Genomic DNA, 24,165 nt, shown 5'->3' with positions numbered 1-24,165 from the left:
AAGATGTTTTGTCTGTAGTCTCTCTATAATCTGTCATATAGTCTCAGAACAAATTACAATTAAACTACTGCATGTGTGTGTGTGTGTGTGTGTGTGTGTGTCTACACTCACATGAATGGATAGTTTCCTTCTTGCAGCATTTTAGTTATTTTGTCTTTTACGACTTTTGCTTTTTCTTAGAGAATTAGGATGTTTTTATTTACTTTCTGCTATATTTCTCAATTATAGAAATGCACCTCAAGGTTGAATTTTCCTTTTTGAAAATTTGCTTATTCATTTTTAGTACACACTAACTGCACTGGAAAAATGGGATGGTCTAGTCTTCTCAAATTGTAATATTTGATTTTTTTAGTCTCATTATTAACCACTTTAAAATCTTCTTTAAGCCTATTTAATTTTCCATTGCTATAGAATACTTGTACTTAAGGATGTGTAGTCACATTCACAATTTGTCAAAACCTACAATGCCCCGCCCCAAAGCCCATGATAAACAACATGTCAGAAAAATTAAGCCAGAAAAATATGCATAACTTTCCCTTGCCAAAATTCCCTGTGTCCCTCAGCATGCTATTTTTTTCCTTTCTTTATTTTCATAAAGAATCAGTGGAGCCAAGCAGAGTGGCGCACACCTAAAATCTCAGCAACTCTGGAGGTTGAGGCAGGAGGACCACAAGTTCAATGCCAGCGTCAGCAACTTAACAAGGCCCTAAGCTACTTAGTGAGATCCTGTCTCAAGATAAAATGGGCTGGAAATGTGGTAAAGCACCCTCGGATCAATCCCCAGAAAAATAAAGAAGAAAAAAAAATTAGTGGCCAGGGAAGCAACATATCTTAGAGTCAATAATTTAGGCAACTTTTCTTGCTTCACTTCCCCTTTTCTCACCTTACTATCCCAGATTTGCACCCCTCATAAAGATGTTAGCATCCTATCCTTTGCCAAACGTCCTGCTTTCTGGGAAACAAGGTGAAGGCAGCAGCCAGTGTGCATGGGTGTCACAGCTAGGAAGCTTGCTTCCAATTCAGATGCTCTGGTATCCACTCCTTGGAAGCAAAGTATTCCCAGAAAACACATGTATTAGTTTCCTATTGCTGCTGTAACAAGTTATCAGGTGTCTAGTTACTTAGTACAAACATAACAATGTCTCTTCCAGTTCTGTAAGTCAGAAATCTGAAATCAATTTCACTGAGTCAAAACCAAGGTGTTGGCAGAGCTGTTCCTTCTGGAGGCTTTGCAAGGAGAATGTCTCTGTTCTTTTCAACTTCTAGTGATACCTTTATTCCTGGGCTTGTGGCTCCTTCCTTCGACTTCCAGGTGTCCCATCTGATCTCTGTTATCATCATCACATTGCCTTCTCCTCTCCTATTGTCAAGTCTCCTCTATCTCCCTCTTATAAGGACCCTTGTGGTTATGATTAGGGCCCACCCAGATAATTTAGGATGATCTCAAGTCTCAAGATCCCTAACCTAATGCCACCTGCAAAGTTTCTTTTGCCATATAAGTTAACATTTATAGGTTCCAGGAATTAGTACCTTGACATTCTTGGGGCCATTATCCAAACCACTACCGTACACAGAATCCTTTTGCACCCATACATTCACTCCCAAATGTGACAGAGCATTCTCTCTTAATGACTTCTCAGTTATGTTTTACCTCGGTGAAAGGCCCTTATGTAAATATGAAAAGTCAAGTGTATGACACAGTTCTTAGCAAATCTAGACAATGTCCTATCCCATTCTCTCATTATTTCAATAAGTGAAGTCTTCAACAGTGCTTCATGGTCTCTGGTCATCATGACATAAAACAAAGACTTAGTAATTACCAACATAATTTGACCAATTTAGAAGTCAGATGCCCCAATTTTACCCAATCTGTACTTCCTTTTGTGCTAACTATACCCATCTGGTTCTGAAGAAGCAATTTTCCAAGTTCCTAATATAAAATTAGTGCTTAATACAATTGATATCATTCTTAATCTTCTTTATGCCCTGATTTTATGAATTCAGAAAATTCATGATGTACCAAGAATATAAATTGAATGCAGATCAGCAGATTACCCTACTGTCTAGGTCTTATTTCCTCACAACTTTAATCTCATAATCTTAATCTTGATTTAAATCAATTTAAATACATAGAATGGAAAAAAAGTGTGGTGAAAGCCTAGCTCTAAGGTAGGTACCCAGTTAGTTATAGTCTCAAAAAAATATATTCTTTTAGATAAATTATACAACCAATGCATATTTATTAATTTCATTTTTATGCCAGCTACTATAGTAGGCACAATCCATGCAACAATGAATAAATCAAAGCTCTTTTCCTCTTGGACTTTGCCCCTTACTTAGGAAGAGAGAGATAATAAACAAACATGTAAGTAAATATTGCCAGTGAGACTTGTTATAAAGAAAAATAAAGCTAGTTGTGTGGCATGGACCTGCAACTCCAGCTACTTGGGAGGCAGGGCAATCTAGCAAGACCTCATCAAAGAGAAAAAAGAAAGCAAGGTAAAAAATAAAGAGAATGATGGCGGGGGTGCTGTGTGTTGGATGGGTGGCCAGGGAAAGGTGTGACTGAGAGGAGACTGAATGGAATGAGAGCACATGTGGATGAGAGCAGAGGCAACACTCAGTTTTCAAGAACTGAGAAATGAGCGCTGGGAAATACAATGGCGCTGAAGCTAGAGCACTTGGGTTGTATGAGGAACAGCTAGGAGACCAGTGTGGCTGAGACTGAAGGGATGGGAGATGTATTAGTCAGGGTTCTCTAGAGGAACAGAATCAACAGGAAGTATAATTATAAAAAAGGGACACAGGCTGGGGTTGTGGCTCAGTGGTAGTGCACTTGCCTAGCACATGTGAGGCACTTGGTTCGATCCTCAGCACCACATAAAAAAATTTTAAAAATAAGGCATTTCTGTATATCAGTGACAACTCCTCTGAGAAGGAAATGAGGAAAACTACCCCATTCACAATATCCTCAAATAAATAAGACACTTGGGAATCAACTTAACAAAAGAAGTGAAGAATCTATACCATGAAAACTACAGAACCCTAAAGAGAGAAATCAAAGAAGACCTTAGAAGATGGAAAGATCTACCTTGCTCATGGATAGGCAGGATTAATATTATCAAAATGACCATACTACCAAAAAGCACTGTACAGATTTAATGCAATTCCGATCATCTATGGCATTCCTCATAGAAATAGAAAAAGCAATCATGAAATTCATCTGGAAAATTAGCGACCCAGAATAGTTAAAGCAATTCTAAGCAGTAAGAGTGAAACAGATTGTATCACTATACCAGACCTTAAACTATACTACAGAGCAATAGTAACAAAAACAGCATGGTACTGGCACCAAAAGGCTAGTAGACCAATGGTACAGAATAGAGGACACAGAGACTAACCCACAAAATTACAACTATCTTATATTAGACAAAGATGCCAAAAACATGCACTGGAGAAAAGATAGCATCTTCAACAAATGGTGCTGGGAAAACTGGAAATCCAGATGCATCAAAATGAAATTGAGTCCCTATCTCTCAACATGCATAAAAGTTAACTCAAAATGTATCAAGGATCTAGGGGCTGGAGATGTGGCTCAAGCGGTAGCGCGCTCGCCTGGCATGCGTGCGGCCCGGGTTCGATCCTCAGCACCACATACAAACAAAGATGTTGTGTCCGCCGAAAACTAAAAAAATTAATTAATTTTAAAAAAATGTATCAAGGATCTAGGAATTAAACCAGAGACTCTGCGTCTAATAGAAGAAAAAGTAGGCCCATCTCCATCATGTGGGATTAGGCCCAACTTCCTTAATAGGACTCTTATAGAGCAAGAATTAAAACCAAGAATCAAAAATGGGATGGAATCAAACTAAAAAGTTTCTTCTCAGCAAAAGAAACAATCTGTGAGATGAACAGACAGCCTACATCCTGGGAGCAAATTTTTACCCCTCATACATCAGATAGAGCACTAATTAATCTCTAGGGTATATAAAGAAATCCACAAGCTCAAGCACCAAAAAAAAAAAAAAAAAAAAAAAAACCACCAAATAATTCAATCAATAAATGGACCAAGGACTTGAACAGATACTTCTCAGAAGAGGATATACAATCAATCAACAAATATATGAAAAAATGCTCATCATCTCTAGCAATCAGAGAAATGCAAATCAAAACTACTCTAAGATATCATCTCACTCCAGTCAGAATGGCAGCTATTATGAAGACAACAACAAGTGTTGGGGAGGATGTGGGGGAAAAGGTACACTCATACACTGCTGGTGGGACTGCAAATTGGTGCAGCCAATTTGGAAAGCAGTATGGAGATTCCTTGGAAATTTGGGAATGAAACCACCATTTGACCCAGCTATTCCTATTCTCTGACTATACCCAAAGGACCTAAAACAGCATATCAGACACAGACACAGGGACGCAGACACATCAATGTTTATAGCAGCACAATTCATAATAGCTAAACTGTGGAGCCAACCTAGATGTCCTTCAGTGGATGAATGGATTTTAAAAAAAAAAGTGACAATTATACACAATGGAATATTATTCAGCACTAAAAAAGAAGAAAATCATGGCATTTGCAGGTAAATGGATGGCGTTAAAGAAGTTAATGCTAAGTGAAATTAGCCAATCCCAAAAAAACAAATGTCGAATGTTTTCTCTGATATAAGGGGGGTGACTCAAAGTGGGGATAGGGAGGGAGAGCATGGGAGAATTAGATTATTTCTAGATAGGGAAGAGGGGTGGGAGGGAAAGGGAGGGGGAAGAGGATTAGCAAGGATGGTGAAATGTGATGCTCATTAGTATTCAAAATACATGAATGAAGATTTGAATTTGGTGCCAACATACAAACAGAGATATGAAAAATCGTGGTATATCTGTGTATTAAGAATTGTAATACAAAAAAAAGAGGAACATGTATAATGGAATAAATTGGCATGAACATACTTTATATAAAGAGATATGAAAAATTGTGCTGTATATGTGTAATAAGGATTGTAATGCATTCCACTATTGTCATGTATTTAAAAAATAAAATTTAAAAATAATAAAATAAAATATATTGTGGATATTGTGTCTGTTAGGTGCAGGGCAGGCTGAACTAAGTTGTCTGCAGGGTGGGCTGAAGGAATGTTAGCTGCAGGATCACCCAGGCACTCAAACCCCCCCACCTCTGGTCCTTTCTATCTGTTCTTCTTCTCCTCCTCCTCCTCCTCCTCCTCCTCCGCACTGCTGCAATAAAGATCTCTTCTGAGTGTTGTGGTCACTTTCATTTCAGTGTCCATTTATAACTAAAAATATTTTTTAAATAAGTAAAAAGGGGACTTACTAGGTTGGCTTCCGTCGCCAGAAGCTGTCTAGTCCACAATGGCCGTCCGAAGGCTGGAGAGCTGGAAGAACCAGCAGCTGTGCGGTGAGAGAGGCTGAAGCCCCAGAACAAGAGAGATCAAGGGTGCTCCCCTAGTCTGAGAAGGCTCTGGAGAATCACTGGCAGAGTCCGATATTCTCAGAGGATCGCAGCAGCACTCAAGAAACCGGTAGAAGAGAATCGAGCTTGCCTCTGCAGCTGCTTCCCTGTTCTTCCAACTTTTATTCCAACCAAGCCATCATCCCATTGGTCGATGCTGCCCACGCTTAGGGAGGGTCTCCATTTCAATTGGCTATCCCACATGCCAAAACCAATCATTCCTAGATAAACCCTCATCAATACACCCATAATCTCTTAATCCAATCAAGCTGACAATTCAAATTGACTATTACTGGAGACAAGGCCAGGTACAGTAGAGGCTCTGTAATTAGGCTCTCACATGAAATCACTGCCAGATGTCACCAGTGGAAAAGAAGTTTCTGCCCACCCCTAATCATCCCCTGAGTTACTATAGAAGAGGTTGCACCTGATGTCATTTAAATACTCAAGGACCAGTAATTCTTCTTCGTACAAGAAGACAGGGACACCAGAGGGTTGCTTCCTGAGTTCTGGACTTGTTTGAGTTTTGCTTTGGGAGACAAATTAGAATACCCAGATGAGTGTTAAGGTTGGGTTCTATTTTAGTTGGCCTTTTCACTGCTGTGACTAATAGGCCTGACAAGAACCATTTTAAGGAGGAAAAGTTTCTTTGGGGACTCAGAGTTTCAGAGGTCGCAATCCATAGGCAGCAATCTCCATTCCTCGGGGCTCAAGGGGAGGCAGAACATCATGGCAGAAGAGTGAATTTGAAGAAAGAGACAGGATTGAAACCAGAATTAGACAGGCAGTCAGTAGAGATGGGTAAATCCAGTCAGGTTGGATCAAGGAGGCCAATTTGAGTCCAGGAAGTTGGAGACTGTCCCCTGAGGGAATGAAATGTTAATTCCTTCAGACCCCTTCCTGCTTATCAAGAACTTGCCCCCCCCCCTCCAAACTGTTGCTAAAGTAACCTGTCCCAGGGAGTAATAAAGTCATTTTTTAATGTGTCCCGGGATGCTCTATCCTGCCCTTCCCCCAGCCATCTGCTTCTCACCAGGAAGCATCCCCTAAGCCTAGTCACTTCCACAAGGAGAGAGATAAGAGGAAAAGGCAGGAGAACAGAGGAAGCCTAGGACATATAAAAAAAGGGCAGAACACCCTGCTTCTGAGGATACCAGGATACCAGCTATGGCTCCTTTTTCCCTCCCGGGAGAAGTCCGTGTTACCCCTTTTTAAATAAACCCTGCTTCATATGCTTGCCTCGGCATGGCATGCCTCTCTAGTGTTACACTTCAACATGTGGAGAGGCAGGACTCGTCACCGGTAACCACCAGTGGTATCAGTAACACATGAGGAAGGAGTCACAGGGAGAGATGGGAAGCGACGGAGTGGAAAGGGGCCAGTTTTTTTTATAACAACACACTCTAGAGAACTAACTCAGGGTCCTAGAAGGACCTTAATCCCTTCTGAGGAGATGCCCCCTGTGACCTAGTGACCTCCCACTAGGCCCCACTTCCTAAAGGTCTCACTGCCTCTTAGCATTCACATACTGGGGACCAAGCTTCCAGTGAATGAACCTGAGGGGACAAACCACATCCAGACCACAGCTACTATGATGTGCCTCACCATAGTTTACTTTGTATTTATTCTGTTGTTTTCCTCAGCTTCTTGTGTGTGTAGTATTGGGGATTGAACTCAGAACCTTGCACATGCTAGGCCACCACTTTACCACTGAGCCTCATCCCTAGACCTTTACTCAGCTTCTTGTATCTGTAAATGTCTTTCATCAAATATGAATCATTTTCTGGTGCACATCTGTAATCCCAGCAGTTTAGAAGGCTGAGGCAAGAGAATGGCAAGTTCTAGGTCAACCTTAGCAATTTAGTAAGACCCTAGGCAACTTAGCAAGACCATGTCTCAAAATAAAAAATAAGGAATTGAGTTGTGGCTCAGAGGTAGAGCACTTGCCTCGCATGTGTTAGGCACTGGGTTTGTTTTTTCAGCACCACATATAAATAAATTATTAAAATAAAGATCCATTGACAACTAAAAAAATATTTTAGAATGAGTAAATACTAAATAAAATGGGATGGGGATGTGGCTCATTGGTTAAGTATCTCTGGGTTCAATCTCTAGTACCGCCCCCCCCAATTTTTTTTTCAACAATTATTTCTTCAGCTGCTTTTTCAGTCCTATTTTTCTCTCCTAGTGTTCCTCAAACCCATATGTTAGCCACATGTTTTCAGAATGGAAGCCATAAAGCAGAAACTAACCCTTTTTCTAAGTATTGACTCCTTTCCAGAGTCTTTTGGTTTTGTTTTGTTTTGTTTCACTTTCAGATAGTTTTTCTACCCCTCACCAGGTCAGTTTGACAGAAGATCATGTGGCTATCACCAGAAGTGATCCCTGATAAGTGACCAGCTTTCCCCTCTGGCCTCCCAAGAAGTCCACCAGACTGTGGGGAAACAGAACTACTCTACCTGCAAAGTCCCAATCCCAGCCATGGCCTTACAATTCACATGTCAATTTGATTTGAGAAGTTAATGGAACGGTTTGTTAGATGGCCCCATCCTGAATCCACCTGTTCTAAAAGATTAAAATTCAAAAGATTAAAATTCCACAGGGATAAAAACAGATTCAAAAGACCTGAGTTGGGCCCAGTTCTTCCAGGAACTAGCTGTGTGACCTTGGACAAAGCACCTTTTCTAAGCCAGCAACATGTGAGGAGCCCATCCCCCCACCACACACACACACACACACACACACACACACACACACACACACACCTCGCAGCCCTGTAGCCTCATGGGTTGATTATGAAGATCAAATGAGGCAACATATGGGAACATTTCTATACACTGTGTCTGACATTGTGAGTCTACTGTGATTCCCTAAAGTTCAAAGCATTGATTGTATCCCCAGGGCGTGGCACACATATATGTCAACATAATAATGTATGGCACAAATCCCACCAGACTCTTTTCCAGTCAGTGTTTAGAGAGACAGGACCACTCAGTAAGTCCCAGAGGGAGGAAGTTCTGCTTTTCTTTCCTTAAAAACCCAAAGCTGGTGACATTTATTGATAAAATCCAGATTAGAATAAAATCCTAATTTAACTTGTGTCACTAGTTCTGCTGCTCAGGACACCTCCCTTTCCAAGGGGAAACATGAGCTCAGATGGTGTTACTTAATAAACCAAAGGAGAGGGGACAAGGCATAAACTAGCAGTAGACCTCTACAAAAAAAGGAAACTGGGCTCTAATTTCAATAGGAATGGAAATCTGAGAACTTGACAAGATGCTGCAAAGTCCCCAGGAGAGCTCAGCACCGAGCTGGGAGGAGAGGAGGTGGGGCTGAGTGAGACCAGGGTGGGAGCCGGGATAGGCTGAGTGGAAAGGCGGTGCTGGGAAGGCACTGAGCAGAGGCAGGCAGTCACAGGTACAAATAGGAATAGAGACAGATGCAGGAACAGGAGGAATTCAAGATGGGAGCCACCATTCAGTCCGCCCTACCTTTGGTGCTTCACATATGAAATGAGTTAAATAAATGCCCAGCACCTAAGCCTGGGTAATTATTTTCCCAAAATTTCTAGCACCACTACCACCACCACCTCTCAAGGCCCATTAGCCTCCATGACATTAATCCCAAGAGAAGGGGAAACTGTTCTCCATTTCAGTGTAAGGCCAGCACAGGGCCTTGATCAGCTTAAATCTGCTCCTCCTCCTCTCCAGCTGTTTCCAGCTGCATTCTGAGTCTCCCTCTCTCACCATTTCCCAGCTCTACCAGCTTCCTTCCAGTTCCTCTGAATGCACCAAATTCATTCCTTGGGGCTTTTTTTTTTTTTTTAAGAGAGAGAGAGAGAGAGAGAGAGAGAGAGAGAAAGAAATTTTTTAATATTTATTTTTTAGTTTTTGGCGGACACAACATCTTTGTTTGTATGTGGTGCTGAGGATCGAACCCGGGCCGCACGCATGCCAGGCGAGCGCGCTACCGCTTGAGCCACATCCCCAGCCCCACCTTGGGGCTTTTGATGACTAGCCTTTTCCTCTCCCCAGAAATCTTTCCTCCCAGATCTTGGTGCAGTTGGCACTTTCTTTGTGCAGGTCTCCACTCAAATCTCACCTCCTTGGAAAGGCACAACAACCTTATTCCCAGACACTAGCACATCTCAAAGTTCTTGTCCCTATCCAAAATTATTTATTTGTATAATTGTGATTGTCATTTTCTCTCCACTAGAATACCTCTTTGCTCCTTGCAGCATCCCTAGTGCTTAGAACCCTTAATATTGATGAGTGAATGGATAGGTAAAGGTGAGGTTTGAGTGAGATGATGTACCCAAGTCCTTGCAGAGTGCCAGGCACTTTAACAATGGCATCAATTATTATTACAGTTACTATTATCCTTTTTTGTTGTTGTTGTTGCTGGTCAGATAAGGTAGTGATAATGACCCCAAAGTGAGAGAGCAGGAAACCTGCTTTTTCAAGAAAGCCACCATTATTTTCCTCTAGAGGACAAGAAAAAGATTCAAATAGATTCATCACCCCACCTTTCCAAGGCAGAGGTGTGTAGTGGTGAGATCACTCCATGGCTCTGAATTCAGTTTCCCCATTTAAGAAATATAGTAAGTTCACTGGGAGTTGTGTGAAATCCCTTCTGATTTGAAACCTCCTCCACTTCCTCTCAACTGTTCTTGCCTGCCTCCTAGAGGAAAAGAGGCAGAGATAGCTAGGAGCCCCTGAACTAAATTTTGTTGTCAATTCCCAAATGACTAGATTGGACAGTGTCCTCCTCCACAGGATAGTGGGCAGAAAGCCCAGGTGACGCACTGGAAGCCCTCCTCTGCCTTTGATTCAGAACAGTGTCTAACTTGCTTTGCACACTTATCGTGAGCAGCTTTACACCGGATACCCTTTCCTACTAACCTTACAAGGAGGGCATCTTTATTGCTTTCCTTTTTAAGTGCATATGGGGGGAGGAGGGAGGGTAAGGGGACATAAACAGAAAGGTCACACAGTCCTAAAGCAACAGGGTTAAGAGTGGCAATCAGATCTACTTTCTTTTGGCTCTTAGCCCCAAGGAATTCTCACCAAAGGGTCTTAAACCCCTTGATCATCAAAATCAGCAGGGAAGATCTTCAAAGGCTCCAAAGCCTGCCGGATTCCTGCTGAATCTTTAAGGGTGATGAACAGACATCCATCTTTTTCAAAAGCTCTCCAAGTCCCCAACACTCAGCCGGAGTTGGAAACCACCCCATTTCGCTGGGCAGTGAAGCCGTCTAGCCGTTGGGAAGAGGCCAGTGAATGTGCTAATCCTTCCTACTGTCGTCATTGAGAACGTCATTCTATTCTTCCCTGCCGGTCCGGGCTCCGCGCCTGAGTGCACGGCAGCCGCGTCTCGGCACCGCCCTCTACTGGACATACGGCGAAACCTCTACTGCAGCCAAACCCTCCACCTGGAAGCATGCAAGTGTAGAGGCGTCAAGGAATGCTCCCCAACTCCTTTATAATTCCCCACGGTGAAGCGGAGATGAGTGTTAATTATACGCTGCCCCCAAAAATGCATAGTGATCAAGTTATACTAATAAATGCACACAAATAAATAAATTAAGAATTTGGAGCCAGGTTCAGTGGCCCAGGCCTGTAATCCCAGCAGCTCAGTAGTCTGAGGCAGGAGGATCACAAGTTCAAAGCCAACCTCAGCAACTTAGCTAGACCCTGTCTCAAAATAAAAATAAAAAAAGGATGGAAATGTGGCTCAGTGGTTAAACCCCTCTGAGTTCAACCCTGGTACAAAAAAAAAAATGTTTTGGCTGGGGTTGAACAGTTGCTTAGCATACCCAAGGCCATGGGTTCAATCCCCAGCATCTAACATATAGATAGATAAATTGATTGAATGATTTTTTTTTCCTTGTAATTAGAACAGTACTAGCTAAACACTTGGTTGAAAAGAAAAGACAAGTACTTATGTGACTCATTCAGTAAAAGGTCACCACTGGGTAGAGAGTTTCTTCCCTAGGAGATGCCCAGACTTCATTTACTTATTTACTCACACATTTTTTTCAACAGTTATTTACTGAATTCTTAGGAAATACCAAGAACCCTTCTGTCAGTAGGACTTTGCAAGACAAGAAATTCTCCCTTTGTGGAGTTTATAGTCTAGTGATGGATACAGATACAGGTATTAAATAGATAAACATCTATGTAAGGGCTATCAAGGAAAAGAACTAGGTTTTTGAAAGTCCTGTTTTGGGAAGAATGGTCAAGGACAGTCACCCTCTGGAGCTAACTTAAAGCCATGAAAAGAAATTTGACATGAAATCAGTCATGCAAAACTGGGAGAGGTCCAGGTGGCTTAATAAGTTCTCCTTTAAGACACTCAGAGGGAGCCAGTGTGGCTGGAGAACCATGAATGGGGGAGGGGGCAGGGTGTGGATTGAGATGAGATTAAAGAGATGGGGATTAACAAGTATTTAGGAAGTGGCAGGCACCATTCCACAAGATGCAGAGAGATTAAATTCTTTGCCCAAAGTTCTGAAGATAGTGGGTAGCAAAACTAGGATGTAAACCCAAACAGTCCTGCATCAATACCCAGGCTCAGTACATGTCCTTTACTCTACCTTGCCTTCCAGGCAGTATTAAGAAGCTTGAGTTTTGATGTAAGTGCAGTGAGATATCTTTGTAAGTCTTTAATCTGGGCTTTAGGCAATCTCTTGTGTTTTGACAGGACGGTGCTAGATGGGTAATAAGGAGGTAAGAGTGAAGGGACAAGATGAGAGCTTCCTCTTCCAGACTACCCCACCTGTCTCTTCTATTTTAAATATGTTTACCTCTCTCCCATCTTCATATCTACACTCTTTTCCAAGCCATCATCCTCCCTCACCTCACCTATGGTCCTTGTAACTCTTCTCTGTGTACCTGTCCTCCCTTGATAGTAGCCTTCATTTCTGTAACTTTATCAGTATCTATAATATATATGTTATGGTTTGGATATTGCGGTGTCCCTGGTGTCCCCACTAAGTTCCTGTGTTCATGTTCAGGCAAGGGAGAATAGTGGCTTAGACAAGGGTATAGAGATGGAGATAGGAAAGAGGTGAACAGATTTAAGAGAGAAGTGAGGGTGGGTGGGGCGGGGGTGATATGGGAGAAAAAGCTGTCAAAGATGGCACCTGGGCTCAGGAAACTGGGTTCTGGTGTTGTCAACTGAGATGGAAGGAAAAGAAGTTTAGGAGAGTGGGTAGAATTCAATAATGCAGACATTGAGTTTGAGATGCCATCAAACTTAATGTACATCAAAGTGAAAACCAAGAAGACTGTAGTATAAATGACCAGCATCTCAAACTTAATGTGTATAAAGGCAAACTCTTCATTTACCTAATTCTGAAGTGCAGAAATGGAAATATAGGCTAGAAATGGAAATATACTCCCTATAAATGCTGTTAGTCCGCTTTTTGTTACTGTGACCAAAATATCTGACAAGAACAACTTAGAGGAGGAGAAGTTCATTTTGGCTCACAGTTTTAGAGGTTCATTCCATGGTCAGCTGATTCTATTGCTCTGGGCCCAAGATGAAGCAGAACATCATAATAGAAGGGTGTGGAAGAAGGACACTGCCCTGCTCATGGTGGCCAGAAAACAGAGAGCAAGAGGAAGCAGCCTCAGATAAGTTAAAGCCTTGCAAGGCACCCACCTCATCTAGCCCTACTCCATCTGCCTACAGTTAACACTCAGTCCATTCAAACTAGGATGGGTCTAACAATCATTTTTACCTCTGAACATTACTACGTTAACACAGAAGCTTTGGGTGTGGGGGGGGCAACTCATAACAAATGCATTATAGGTGCCATTTTATTCACAGAAATGAAGGATACTATCCAAGAAGAGCATGTCCACAGAGAAGAGTTCCAAGGACCAAAACCTCTCCAACATTTGAAGATTGGATCCAGGAAGAGAAGAATGGATAGAAAGATTGCCAATATCTGAGGAGGGTCAAAAAGGAAGGAATAAATCACAAGCCAGAAGCAGCCTAGGGCTGTGCACATATTGTTCTCTGCAAAAGAGACACCTCATTCCTGTTTCCTTACACATGAAAAGAATTGGCTCAGACTTGTGGAGTTCCTGAGTCAAAGTCCAGGCTAGTGTAGGGAGCCCACATGCTTGTCTCAGTGTAGACTAGAAGGTAGTTGGGTATGCCTGAAATAGAAGTGTTGTAGGGAAAACAAGGCAAGGCACCAAAGATAGCAGGAAACAGTTTTATTTGGCTGCATCCAGGTTCAGAGGGTACAGCCTTTGCTGTAATCAATCAATCCCCTGAACCCCGAGTTCAGGGAGTTTCAGAGTTTTATACCCAACATGTAAGGGGAGGGGCTCAGAAGTTCACAGTCTGCAGAAGTTCACATAAAAGCAGCTTTTTCTTTCATTGTTCTGGGCAAGTTAACTCTTCAAGGACAACATCTGAGAAAGGGGGAGCTTCATCTCCCCTTTCTTACTTCCCCCTGCCAGCTGTTACCATGGGCCCATTTATAACATATCTAAAAAATGTAGACATCTCTGTGAAGCCCAGCTCAAGGCCAGAGGCCTTGTTTGCACATTTCTTCAAAGTACTATACTGGATACGTTTGTGAAAAACTAGTAAGGGGGTGTCCAGCACCTGGAGTGCTGGTATCTTTTCGGCCAGTAGCCAAGTAAACAGGGTGACATGAAAATAGGAAGTTTATCTACAATGGACTCTTTTGCTGACAGTCCTAAAATCAGCCATGGGGAAGAGGGCTTTTCTGTGGAGAAAGGGGGTGCCACTTCAGAAGGACAAGTGTCAACACTTTCCCTTTGATTCCTACCGAGAGGAGCGGACAGGGTAAGTCAGCTCAGGTGCAGATGCCCACGGGCCTGTGGAAGACAGAATCCACTCCCAGAGAGGATGTGTGGGTGGGCTTTATTACTTAAATTCTTCTTGTCATTTCCTGTGGTACTTTTCCTTTTTTTATTCTCTCCCTGCCACCACTTCTGTTTTCACCCTTTCCCCCTCTTTCTTCCTTATTATCTTCCTCCCCAGAAAGCATTCTGATGTTAGCAATCATTTGTCTCCATAATCCCATGATAATAAAAACAGCATCATCAAAGAATCTGCTGATTTAATGGGTTTTTTTCTTCCTTGAGAATTGCTGACATCATGTTTTAAGAGGATTTTGTCTAGGAATGGTGATGCGCGCCTATAATCCAATGACTCAGGAGGCTGAGGCAGGAGGATCGGTTCAAAGCCAGCCTCAGCAACTTAGCAAGATCCTGTCTCAGAATTGAAAATAAAAAGGATCTGGGAGTGTAATTTAGTGGTAAAGTGCCCCTGGGTTCAATCCCTAATGCCAAAAACTTTAAATTTAAATTTAAAAAGTAAATGTTTTAAGAGGATTTTTGTCTCTGTGGTAAGGAGAAAGGAAAAATGAGTCCTCACCCTGAAGCCCAGCACTTGCATAGTGAAAAGCAATTCTATGAAAAACAGTCTCTAGCTTCTTGCCTGACAGCCCAGAAATATGGGTGGGTAAGTCACTGGGGAAATTCTACCATTAAAACCAAAAGAAAACAACAATGCCCCCTATCATTTCCTAATTATAAAAGCAAATCTTGTAGAAAGAGACTTCTCAAAGTGTAATGAGCATACAAATCATCTGGGACTGTATTAAAATGCAGCTTTTGACTTAGGAGGTCGCAGTGGGGAGCAGTCACCACATTTCCAGCAAGCTCCCAGGTGATGCTGAGGTTACTGGCCAAAGAACCACTCTTTGAACATCAAGCATTTAGCAGACAAAACATAGCTAGGTATCAGAAATGATAGTGTTAAATTAAAATCTAAGTTTAGTTAAAAAGAAAGGATTTCAAAAGCCAACTATAAATGAATCTCTTTGGGTGGGACATTCTGTTTCCTGCTTGTCCCTCCTGACCCCTCCCCAGCATCACCACCAGTGTCTAGAGAGGGGACAGATCTAGTTGAGGATGTGGAGTCCCTGGGGTGTGGGGTCGAGAGAAGGTGCCCAGGGAAGCAGAAAGTCAGAGAAGGGTCTAGCCCTGCTGCTGCTTGAGATAACCGGTCTTTTGCTGCCTCGCCTGAGGCTTGTCAGATGTAGGGTCTGCAGGTTCAAGAGGAGCATCAGTGCAGAGCCAGAGGTGGATGGGGGAGAATGTGGGGAAAAGAGGTGGGACTGACCAGAACCAGGATTTGCCTCTCTACCTTCCCCACTAAACCCTAAGTCTGGAGGATGGTCTCCAAGGGATGCTCCCCTCCCCAGAGCTCACAGTTCCCTGCCTGGAAGGAATAAGAGAAAGCTCTGAGCTTGTTTCTGGGGTGAGATTCTCGTTCTTGGGACTTTCTACCCTAGGATGTATCCACCTCCCTTATCTCCAGGTCCCGCTCTCATCCCAACCCTCACCAGCACTGGCATGCCACAAAAATAAGAAACCGCACAGAAGACTCAATGGAAAAACTGGAATAGAAAATAAATAATGAAATAAAAAACAAAATACATGGGAAAATTGATAGAGCTAAGAAAAGAATAACTGGAAATAATAGAGCTGAGAAATTCTAATGGAAAGAAGGAACAAAGACATTGAAAAGATAAAAGAGCAAGGTGTGGTGGCACACGCCTGTAATCCTAGCAACTTGAGAGGCTGAGGCAGGAGGATCATAAGTTCAAAGCGGGCCTCAGCAATTTAGCAAGGCCCTAAGCAACTTGACAAGACCCTGTCTCTAAATAAAATACAAAAAGAGATGGGGTGTGGCTCAGTGGTTAAGCACCCCTGGGTTCAGTCCTTGTTACCAAAAAAAAGAAAAAGAAAAGTTGAGAATCATGGAAGATAGAAATAAGAGTCTCAACATCCAAGTAACTGGATTCATAAAAGGAAGAGAAGAGGGGAAGGGGATATAGCTCAGTTGGTAGAGTGCTTGCCTTGTATGCACAAGGCCCTGGGTTCTATCCCCAGCATCACACACACACATACACACACAAAAAAAAAAAGAAGAAGAAGAAGAAGAAGGGAAGTATATGGAGAGGAGCCGATATCTGAAGACAGAGTAGAAATTAATTTCCCAGAATTAAAGAGATGGAAGATCTCAACTAAGAGGATCCAGAAAGGCTAAAGTGGAGACATGTGGGAAAACTGACACCTATACACATTATTGTGAATTTAAGATCAAAGAAATTTCTAAAAATTTTCATTGGGAAAGAGCACATCATTGATAAATACAGTCCCCTTGGTCTCTAACCTCCCACTCAGTGAACATGTCTGTGTAACACTGACTGGTAGGGAGAGAGGGGAGGAGGGGGGTGGGAGGACTGAGGGGGCTCACAGAGGATCCTGCCTGCCAGGGCACTGTGAGTAGACCCCAGGATACAGCAATGATATACAGCATTCTTACCAACAGGACCACCACTCTTACCTGCCTCTGGAAAGGTCAGTGCTCAGCCCTGTGAGGTCAGGGAGTACCCATAGAGAAATGGCATGGACAGGGTCTACCTGCTCTACTCTTCTCTCTTACCAGCCACATGATGCCCCTAAGGCCCTTTTTCTAATCAAAGCTTGTTTCCTCATCTGTAAAATACTATTTTTGCTCAAGATCCCATCCCCTCAGAACACACTGTAGTAATTATAATTTTGTACTTTCAGGCACTTACCGTGTCCGTCAGATGCTGGTGCTTCCTGATTTTAAACTTTCAGAGGCAACCCCGTTGGCCACCCTCCTTTGTTCTGTTCCCTACTGTTGGAAACTGAGGCAGGATCATCACTTTATCTCTGGCCAGTGGCTGTAATCTTATCAATTTCAGTTTCTTCACCTACAAAATGAGGGGACTTGATGACTTTTTAAAATATTTATTTTTTACTTGTAGTTGGACACAAAACCTTTATTTATTATTTATTTATTTATCTATCTATCTATCTATCTAGAACCAGAAAGTAGAGCAAAGGTTACAGGAGGAAGGAGGGAGTGATAAGGAGAATAATTTAACTGATGCTAAGTCTCTGTTTGGAGTGAGAAAAGTGTTCTGAAAATGGATAATGGTGATGGTTACACAATACTGTAAATGTAATTAATACCATGGAGCAATGGCCTTAAAAATAGTTAACATCAGGCAAGGAATGTAGCCCGGTGGTAGAAGTGTACAAGACCCTAAGTCCATTCCCATTACCACACATGCAAAAAAACAGTACATGGTAAATTCTATGCATATTTTACTAAAAAAAAATTAAATAAATAGAAGAAAAAGAAAAGGGAACATGCTAGATTTGGCCCACACCAGTCTCTGTCTAGTCCAGACTAATGGTTGAAACCCTTCTAGGATTACATCACCAAGTACTGTAAATAATAGAGAACAACAAATCTCTTCTCCCTTTTTTGTTGTTTTGGAGTTTTTTTTTGTTTGTTTGTTTGTTTGTTTTGGTACTGGGGATTGAACCAGAGGTGCTTTACCACTCAGCTATATCCCCAGACATTTGTAATTATTATTTTTTTAGTTTTCAGACAGGCTTTTGCTAAATTGCTGGGATTGGCCTTGAATTTGCGTATCTCCTGCTTCAGCCCCCTAGTTGCTGGGTTTACAGGTATATACCACAGCACCCTAGAATAACAAGTCTCAAGAGGAAAAGCGGACATGTCTGAATTTTTTATTTTGTTGAGGTAATTACACCTCAAGAAAAATGACAGGAATCATCAAGTGTTTACTTGTGGTATCAATTGTCTCCGAGGAGCAATTATTTTCTGAGCTGCTAGCTACACCAGTTGGTACACCATGGGATTTCAACCATCTTCTCAAGTGAATTTGTAAAGAAAAGTTTGGCTTCTTCAAAGAATTGTTAATATGTTACAGCATATTATCTAATGGTCTACTGTTGTAATTATATAATTATTGATCCCTTTGAGCAATCGATGACACCAAGTAAGAAAACTTCAACAAAACTGTTATGCAAATTTATTCCATAAACTAGTGTTTTTAGCCCATCCTCTGAACAAATTGGAAACAGTGTGTTCCTCTGTATGTGCTTACCCTGTGACTTAATTGTTTGATAAATTAGGAGGCTTATACCAAAGACCAGTACAAATCTGGGCAGCTTCTGACTTGCGCACAAGACCTGCACCGCTAAGTCATTGATGCCCATCTGCCTCCCTAGTTGCATCTTCCTGAGTTACGTACAGTTTGTGTGTGTGCATTTTACCTCCTTGAGAATTAACATCAGTGGAAATGCTGAACCAACAAAGAGGATAAAGAGTACCTTGAAAGCCAGTAATCCCAGTTACTGATGATGCTGAGGCAAGAGGATCTCAGGTTCAAGACCTGCCTGGGCAATTTGGCAAAACCCTATCTCACAATAAAAAGGATGGGGGATGTGGCTCAATGGTAGAGCACCCTTGAGTTCAATCCTAGTACCAAAATTAAACAAGAGAGATCACCATGATTGATTTTAAAAACTAAATCTGGAAAAGCAAGAGAAGTAGGACTCCTCCACCTGTTCATCAGTCAGAAATATGTAATATTTATGTAATAGGCTGGGCATTTTCCTTCCCCACCATAGCACAGAGCCTGCCTTCAGGTCCAGCCTATGTGCCCACAGTTGTCAGTTTGGCCTTCCATAGGAGCAAACTAATCTTTGGAGTATGGCTTGGAGTTCTAGCTAGACTTATGACAGCCCAAGAGATGGTCACCTTACTTGTTCTCTATTGTGAAAATGCCCACCATTCATGTGAAGACATGCTTTGGACAAATATGGTAGTGCAGGAATTCTTTATTTAGAATCCATGATGGGCATTAGAGAGTCCATAAACCTAAATATTGTATGCAAACTCTTGTGACTGTGTACATTTTCCTGGGGGAGAAGGTCTTTGTGTTTGATCAAATTCTCAAAGTGGTATAAGATTTCTTTTCTTTTTTAATCAAGAAACTTGAAAGAAATTACAGAATAGTGTCACATGGGTTCCATGGAATCAAGTATCAGTCATTTTCTGACTGAGCTAATGTGAGAAACGTGCTTTAGATTCTCCTCTACTCCTAATCTTAATTTAGCCTCTATTCCCAATGAGAAGCAGATCATTTTAGAAATATCCTTAGCTACTGATTCAGGCTGTACCAGTTTTTTATTTTGTCTTGTTTTTTTAATTTGTGGGGCTAGGGATCTAACAATCCAGGTTCTTGTGCATGCTAGACAAGTGCTCTGCCACTGAACTGCACCTCCAGTTGTCCTGTACTGTTTTTAAAGGTCCCAGGTTAAGCCCTGCTCACACAATCTTAAGGACCCAAATACTTATACCACACCCAGGCAGAGGTCCTCTTCAGATTTCCCCCAGTGACTTGAATTAGGGCTATAAGTCAGGTGTTTTAATAATAGAATATGTTCTAGGTATCACTCAGAGAAAATTAAATGAGATCTCTTACAAATTAAAGCCTATACCTTTGACTTTTGGGGGGGGGGTGCTTGGGATTGAACCCAAGGCCTTGAGCATGCTAAGCAAGCACTCTACCACTGAGCTACATCCACAACCTGTAAAGCTTATGCATTTCATTGAACCATTGTCCATAAAACAATGAGTTAATAAGTGTTTGTTTGAAACAGTCCTTAATGAGTGAGTGTGTGTGTGTGTGTGTGTAAAGAGATTTTGGAAAGATGGCAGTAAGCAGGGATGGAGTAGTTTTAAAATGTCTCTGAATCTTCAAATAAAATAATGGAACTACAACAAACCAAAAACCTATAGAGACTTTCAACAGAATTAGGAAATAAGATATCTCCATGACACAAGAATATAAGCAGATAAGGGCAAATTTCTGAAAGCCCCAGACTACCTGGGATTTGCATCTGAGCAGGAAAAGGCAGAGTGGAACAAGTGGTGTCTATCAGTCTTAAGTACATTTTATGAGACTAAATAATTCATTTAAAAAGAGAGGTTTATTTTGGCTCATGGTTCTGGAGGCTGGGAAGTCCAAAAATGGAACAGCCTCATCTGGCAAGGGTCTTGTACTACTTTGACTATGGCTGAAAGTGGAAGGGCAAGCAGTCACATGCAAGAGACAAAACATGAGGGGTGGCCAACTGTATCACAGTCCACTCTCCTGGTAACTAATCTAGTTCCTCAAGAGTGAGAATTAACTCCCATGAGAGCATTAATCCAAGAGGATAGATCCCTTGTGACCCAAACACATCTTAAAGGTCTCGCCTCATCCTCACACTGTTATTTTGGGGACTAAGCCTCAACATAAGTTATGTTAGGGACAAACTATATCCAAACCATTGCACTGAAGACCTGAAAACAGTAAAATGCCCAAATATTTGCTGGAAAGCATGAAACCTGAGGAGGTTTGCCCACTCCAAAATGTAACAAAGTAAGGAGTCTGCAGTGGGATTGAAGAGACTGGAATGGCCTAGCTCAGTGAAGCGAAGAAATTGGGACATAAGAAACAGCAGGTCCAGGTAAAAGTGAGGGAAGGAAGCAGAGCCAGGAAGTCCCAGATCAAAAGCTGCTATGTATTGAAACCTAACAAAAATAACGGAAAAGGGGTTAAAGCCCACTTCTTTCAAAGATTCAGGAAAATGCACTTCACACAATAATGAACAACAGAGAAGCATTGAGGTAAAATCCTGTACAATGTAATTTGCTGATATTAGAAGTATAAAAATAAGTCAGGCAAGATGGCATATGCCTGTAATCCCATCGACTCAGGAGGCTGAGGCTGGAGAACTGCATGTTCTCCAGCCCCAGGCAATTTAATGAGAATCTTCTTTCAAAAAATAAGAAGGGATTGGGGTGCAGCTCAGTGGTAAGAGCAGCCCTACCATTGCTCTAGAATAAATAAATAAATAAGAGCAAAAGTAAACATCCCAAGCTCCCAATGAAACAATTCACCCTACCTGTGAACTGAACCTGAGTCTCATCAAGCCACTGAATTTAGCAGATCTTTGCAGGAAATACACAGGACAGAGGAGCATGAACCTCACAGATCCAGATTGTGACAGGTCAAATGATCCAGATTGTGAGAGAGACAGGTCAAACCATCTAAATTCTTTCTATAAGCATATTATTCTTGATCTCCTATTTATTTGCTTTGTTTGGTATTATGCTTTAATTTTTAAATGTATAAAGAACCAAAAGTCCCTTCTACTTCTCAGATTCTCCTTGAGGGAACCATCCAATACTTATGATAGAATTAAAGAATGCAATTGTAGTCCTTTCCACTCATTAATTATCCATGAAATGAAATTAGACCTGACTAATTTTTTTAAATTATTTTTATTTATTTTTTATTTTTCGGCAGACACAACATCTTTGTTTGCATGTGTTGCTGAGGATCCAACCCAGGCCGCACGCATGCCAGGCAAGTGCACTACCGATTGAGCCACATCCCCAGCCCATAGACCTGACTCATTGACTCTTTTTTTTTTGTTGTTGTTGTTGTTGTGTTGTTTTTGGATACCAGTGATTGAACTCAGGTGTGCTTAACCACTGAGACACATCCCCAGACATTTTTTAATTGTTTTTAAATTTTGAGACAGGGTCTCACTAAGTTGCTTATAGCCTCACTAAATTGCTGTCTTTGAATATTCGATCCTCCTGCCTCAGCCTCCAGAAATGCTGGGATTTCAGGTATGTGCCACTGTACCTGGCTTGAATTCTTTAATTGATAAATCAGAGGAGAAAGGACAAAGGAATGAAGGGATGTCTGCAAATCAAGAAAAGCCCTTTTTTTTTTTAAATAGATAAGACCAAACTATGATGTCTAAGGATACAATTTGGCTGATAAGGACAATTTAAAATGTAATAAAGCAATCACTATTATCAAATCAAGTTTATTTTATAGAAAAGGAGGGATAGAATTAATTGAAAGGCACAAAAAGGTGATATTCTAATTCTACCATTTCTTGTTTTAGTTTATAATTGGTAATTTTAAATTCCTATTTCTTATTTTTAAAGTTACTAATTGGGGCTCTCTGCTCCTCCCCATTCAACAGACAGCCTCATCTTCTTGTCTTATGTGGTGTCAGCAGCATCTGTGACATGATGGTGAAGGTTGGGGTGAACAGATTTGGCCCTATTGGGTCCGTGGTCACCAGGGCTGCTTTCAACGCTGGCAAAGTGGATATTGTCACCATCAATGACCCCTTCATTGACCTCAACTACATGGTCTACGTATTCCAGTATGATTTCACCCATGCTAAGTAAGTTCAATAGCACAGTCAAGGCTAAGAATGGGAAGCTTGTCATCATTGGAAAGTCTGTCTCCATCTTTCAGGAACAAGATCCCACCAGTATCAAATGGGGTGATGCTGGTGCTGAATATGTTGTGGAGTCCACTGTTGTCTTCACTACATGGAGAAAACCAGGGCTTATTTGAAGGGCAGTGCCAAAAGAGTCATCACCTCTGCTCCTTCTGCTTCCATATTTGTGAAGGGCATAAACCACAAGAAGCATGACAATTCCCTCAAGATAATCAGCAATGCCTCCCGTATCAACTGCTAGCCTCCCTCTGGCCAAGGTCATCCATGACAACTTTGGCATTGTAGAAGGACTCATGACCACAGTCCATGCCATCACTGTCACTCAGATGGCTCCTCTGAGAAACTGTGATGGCCTGGGGCTGCCCAGAATATCATCCCTGCATCCACTGGTGCTGCCAAGGCTGTGGGCAAGGTCATACCTGAACCGAATGGGAAGCTCACTGGCATGGCTTTCCATGTGTCCACCCCCAATGTGGATCTGACCTGTCAACGTGGAGTAAGCTGCCAAATATGATGACATCAAGAAGATGGTGAAGCATGCATCAGAAGGTCCCCTGCAGGGCATCCTGGGCTACACAGAGAACCAGGTTATCTCCTATGACTTTAACAGTGATACCACTCTTCCACCTTCAATGCTGGGGCTGGCATTGCCCTTGATGACTACTTTGTCAAGCTCATTTTCTGGAATTACAATGAATTTGGCTATAGCAACAGGGTGGCCGACCTTATGGTCTACATGGCCTCCAAGGAGTCAGAGCCCCTTGTGGAAGGACTCATTGACCACCTGCCGCAGCAAGAACAAAGAAGAAGAGAGAGGCCTTCAGCTTCTGGGCAGTCCCTCTACCAGAATCTCCTGTCATCCCAATTTCCATCCAAGACCTCCTGGAGAAGGGGAGGGGCTTAGGGAGCCTTAGTTCACATACCATCAATAAAGTTCATTGTATCCCAATAAATAAATAAAAGTTATTAATTGGTCACCTTTTGTTAAAAGATGATTTCCTGCATTTTCCTTGGTTTCCCTGGGAGTATGGTTCATATAGAAAGACAGGACATATGCTTAGTGGAATGGGGCACAGGAGGCAGCTTCTGGGGTGACACAAACTGTTCTATTCCTTGTCCTGATTACAAAAATGTGCAAAGTAGTGAGATTAGTGTGCATGGAGGAGAGGTAGAAGGGAGCCAGCTGAAAAAAAAAAATGTTCTACTAATACAGAAAAGCACATATTATCAATGGCATTAATGCATTTGCATAAAACTAATAAGTAGGTGTGGGTCTATCTCAAAATAAATTTTATTTTTTTTTTCCTAAAGAGAGAGTGAGAGTGAGAGAGAGGTAGAGAGAGAGAGAGAATTTTAATATTTATTTTTTAGTATTTGGCAGACACAACATCTTTGTTTTTTTGTATGTGGTGCTGAGGATCGAACCTGGGCCGCACACATGCCAGGCGAGCGCGCTACAGCTTGAGC

General features: G+C 41.8%; 1 long non-coding RNA gene and 1 pseudogene across 1 annotated transcript in view; one reads left to right on the top strand and one right to left on the bottom strand.

Moving 5' to 3' along the window:
* LOC139705450 (uncharacterized) overlaps window positions 1-17,206 on the bottom strand; it is a 56,191-nt gene extending 38,985 nt beyond the window's left edge. The window contains exon 1 of the long non-coding RNA XR_011707384.1: window positions 17,115-17,206. This is a non-coding gene — a long non-coding RNA (uncharacterized lncRNA). The remainder of the gene's footprint in view (window positions 1-17,114) is intronic.
* A 5,274-nt stretch (window positions 17,207-22,480) lies between these two features.
* Window positions 22,481-23,602, top strand: LOC114087274 (glyceraldehyde-3-phosphate dehydrogenase-like; annotated as a pseudogene).
* The last annotated feature ends 563 nt before the right edge of the window (window positions 23,603-24,165 follow it).

Source organism: Marmota flaviventris, chromosome 4 (assembly GCF_047511675.1).
Source record: "Marmota flaviventris isolate mMarFla1 chromosome 4, mMarFla1.hap1, whole genome shotgun sequence".
Lineage (NCBI taxonomy): Eukaryota > Metazoa > Chordata > Mammalia > Rodentia > Sciuridae > Marmota > Marmota flaviventris.
This window is presented reverse-complemented; position numbering and strand designations above follow the sequence as displayed.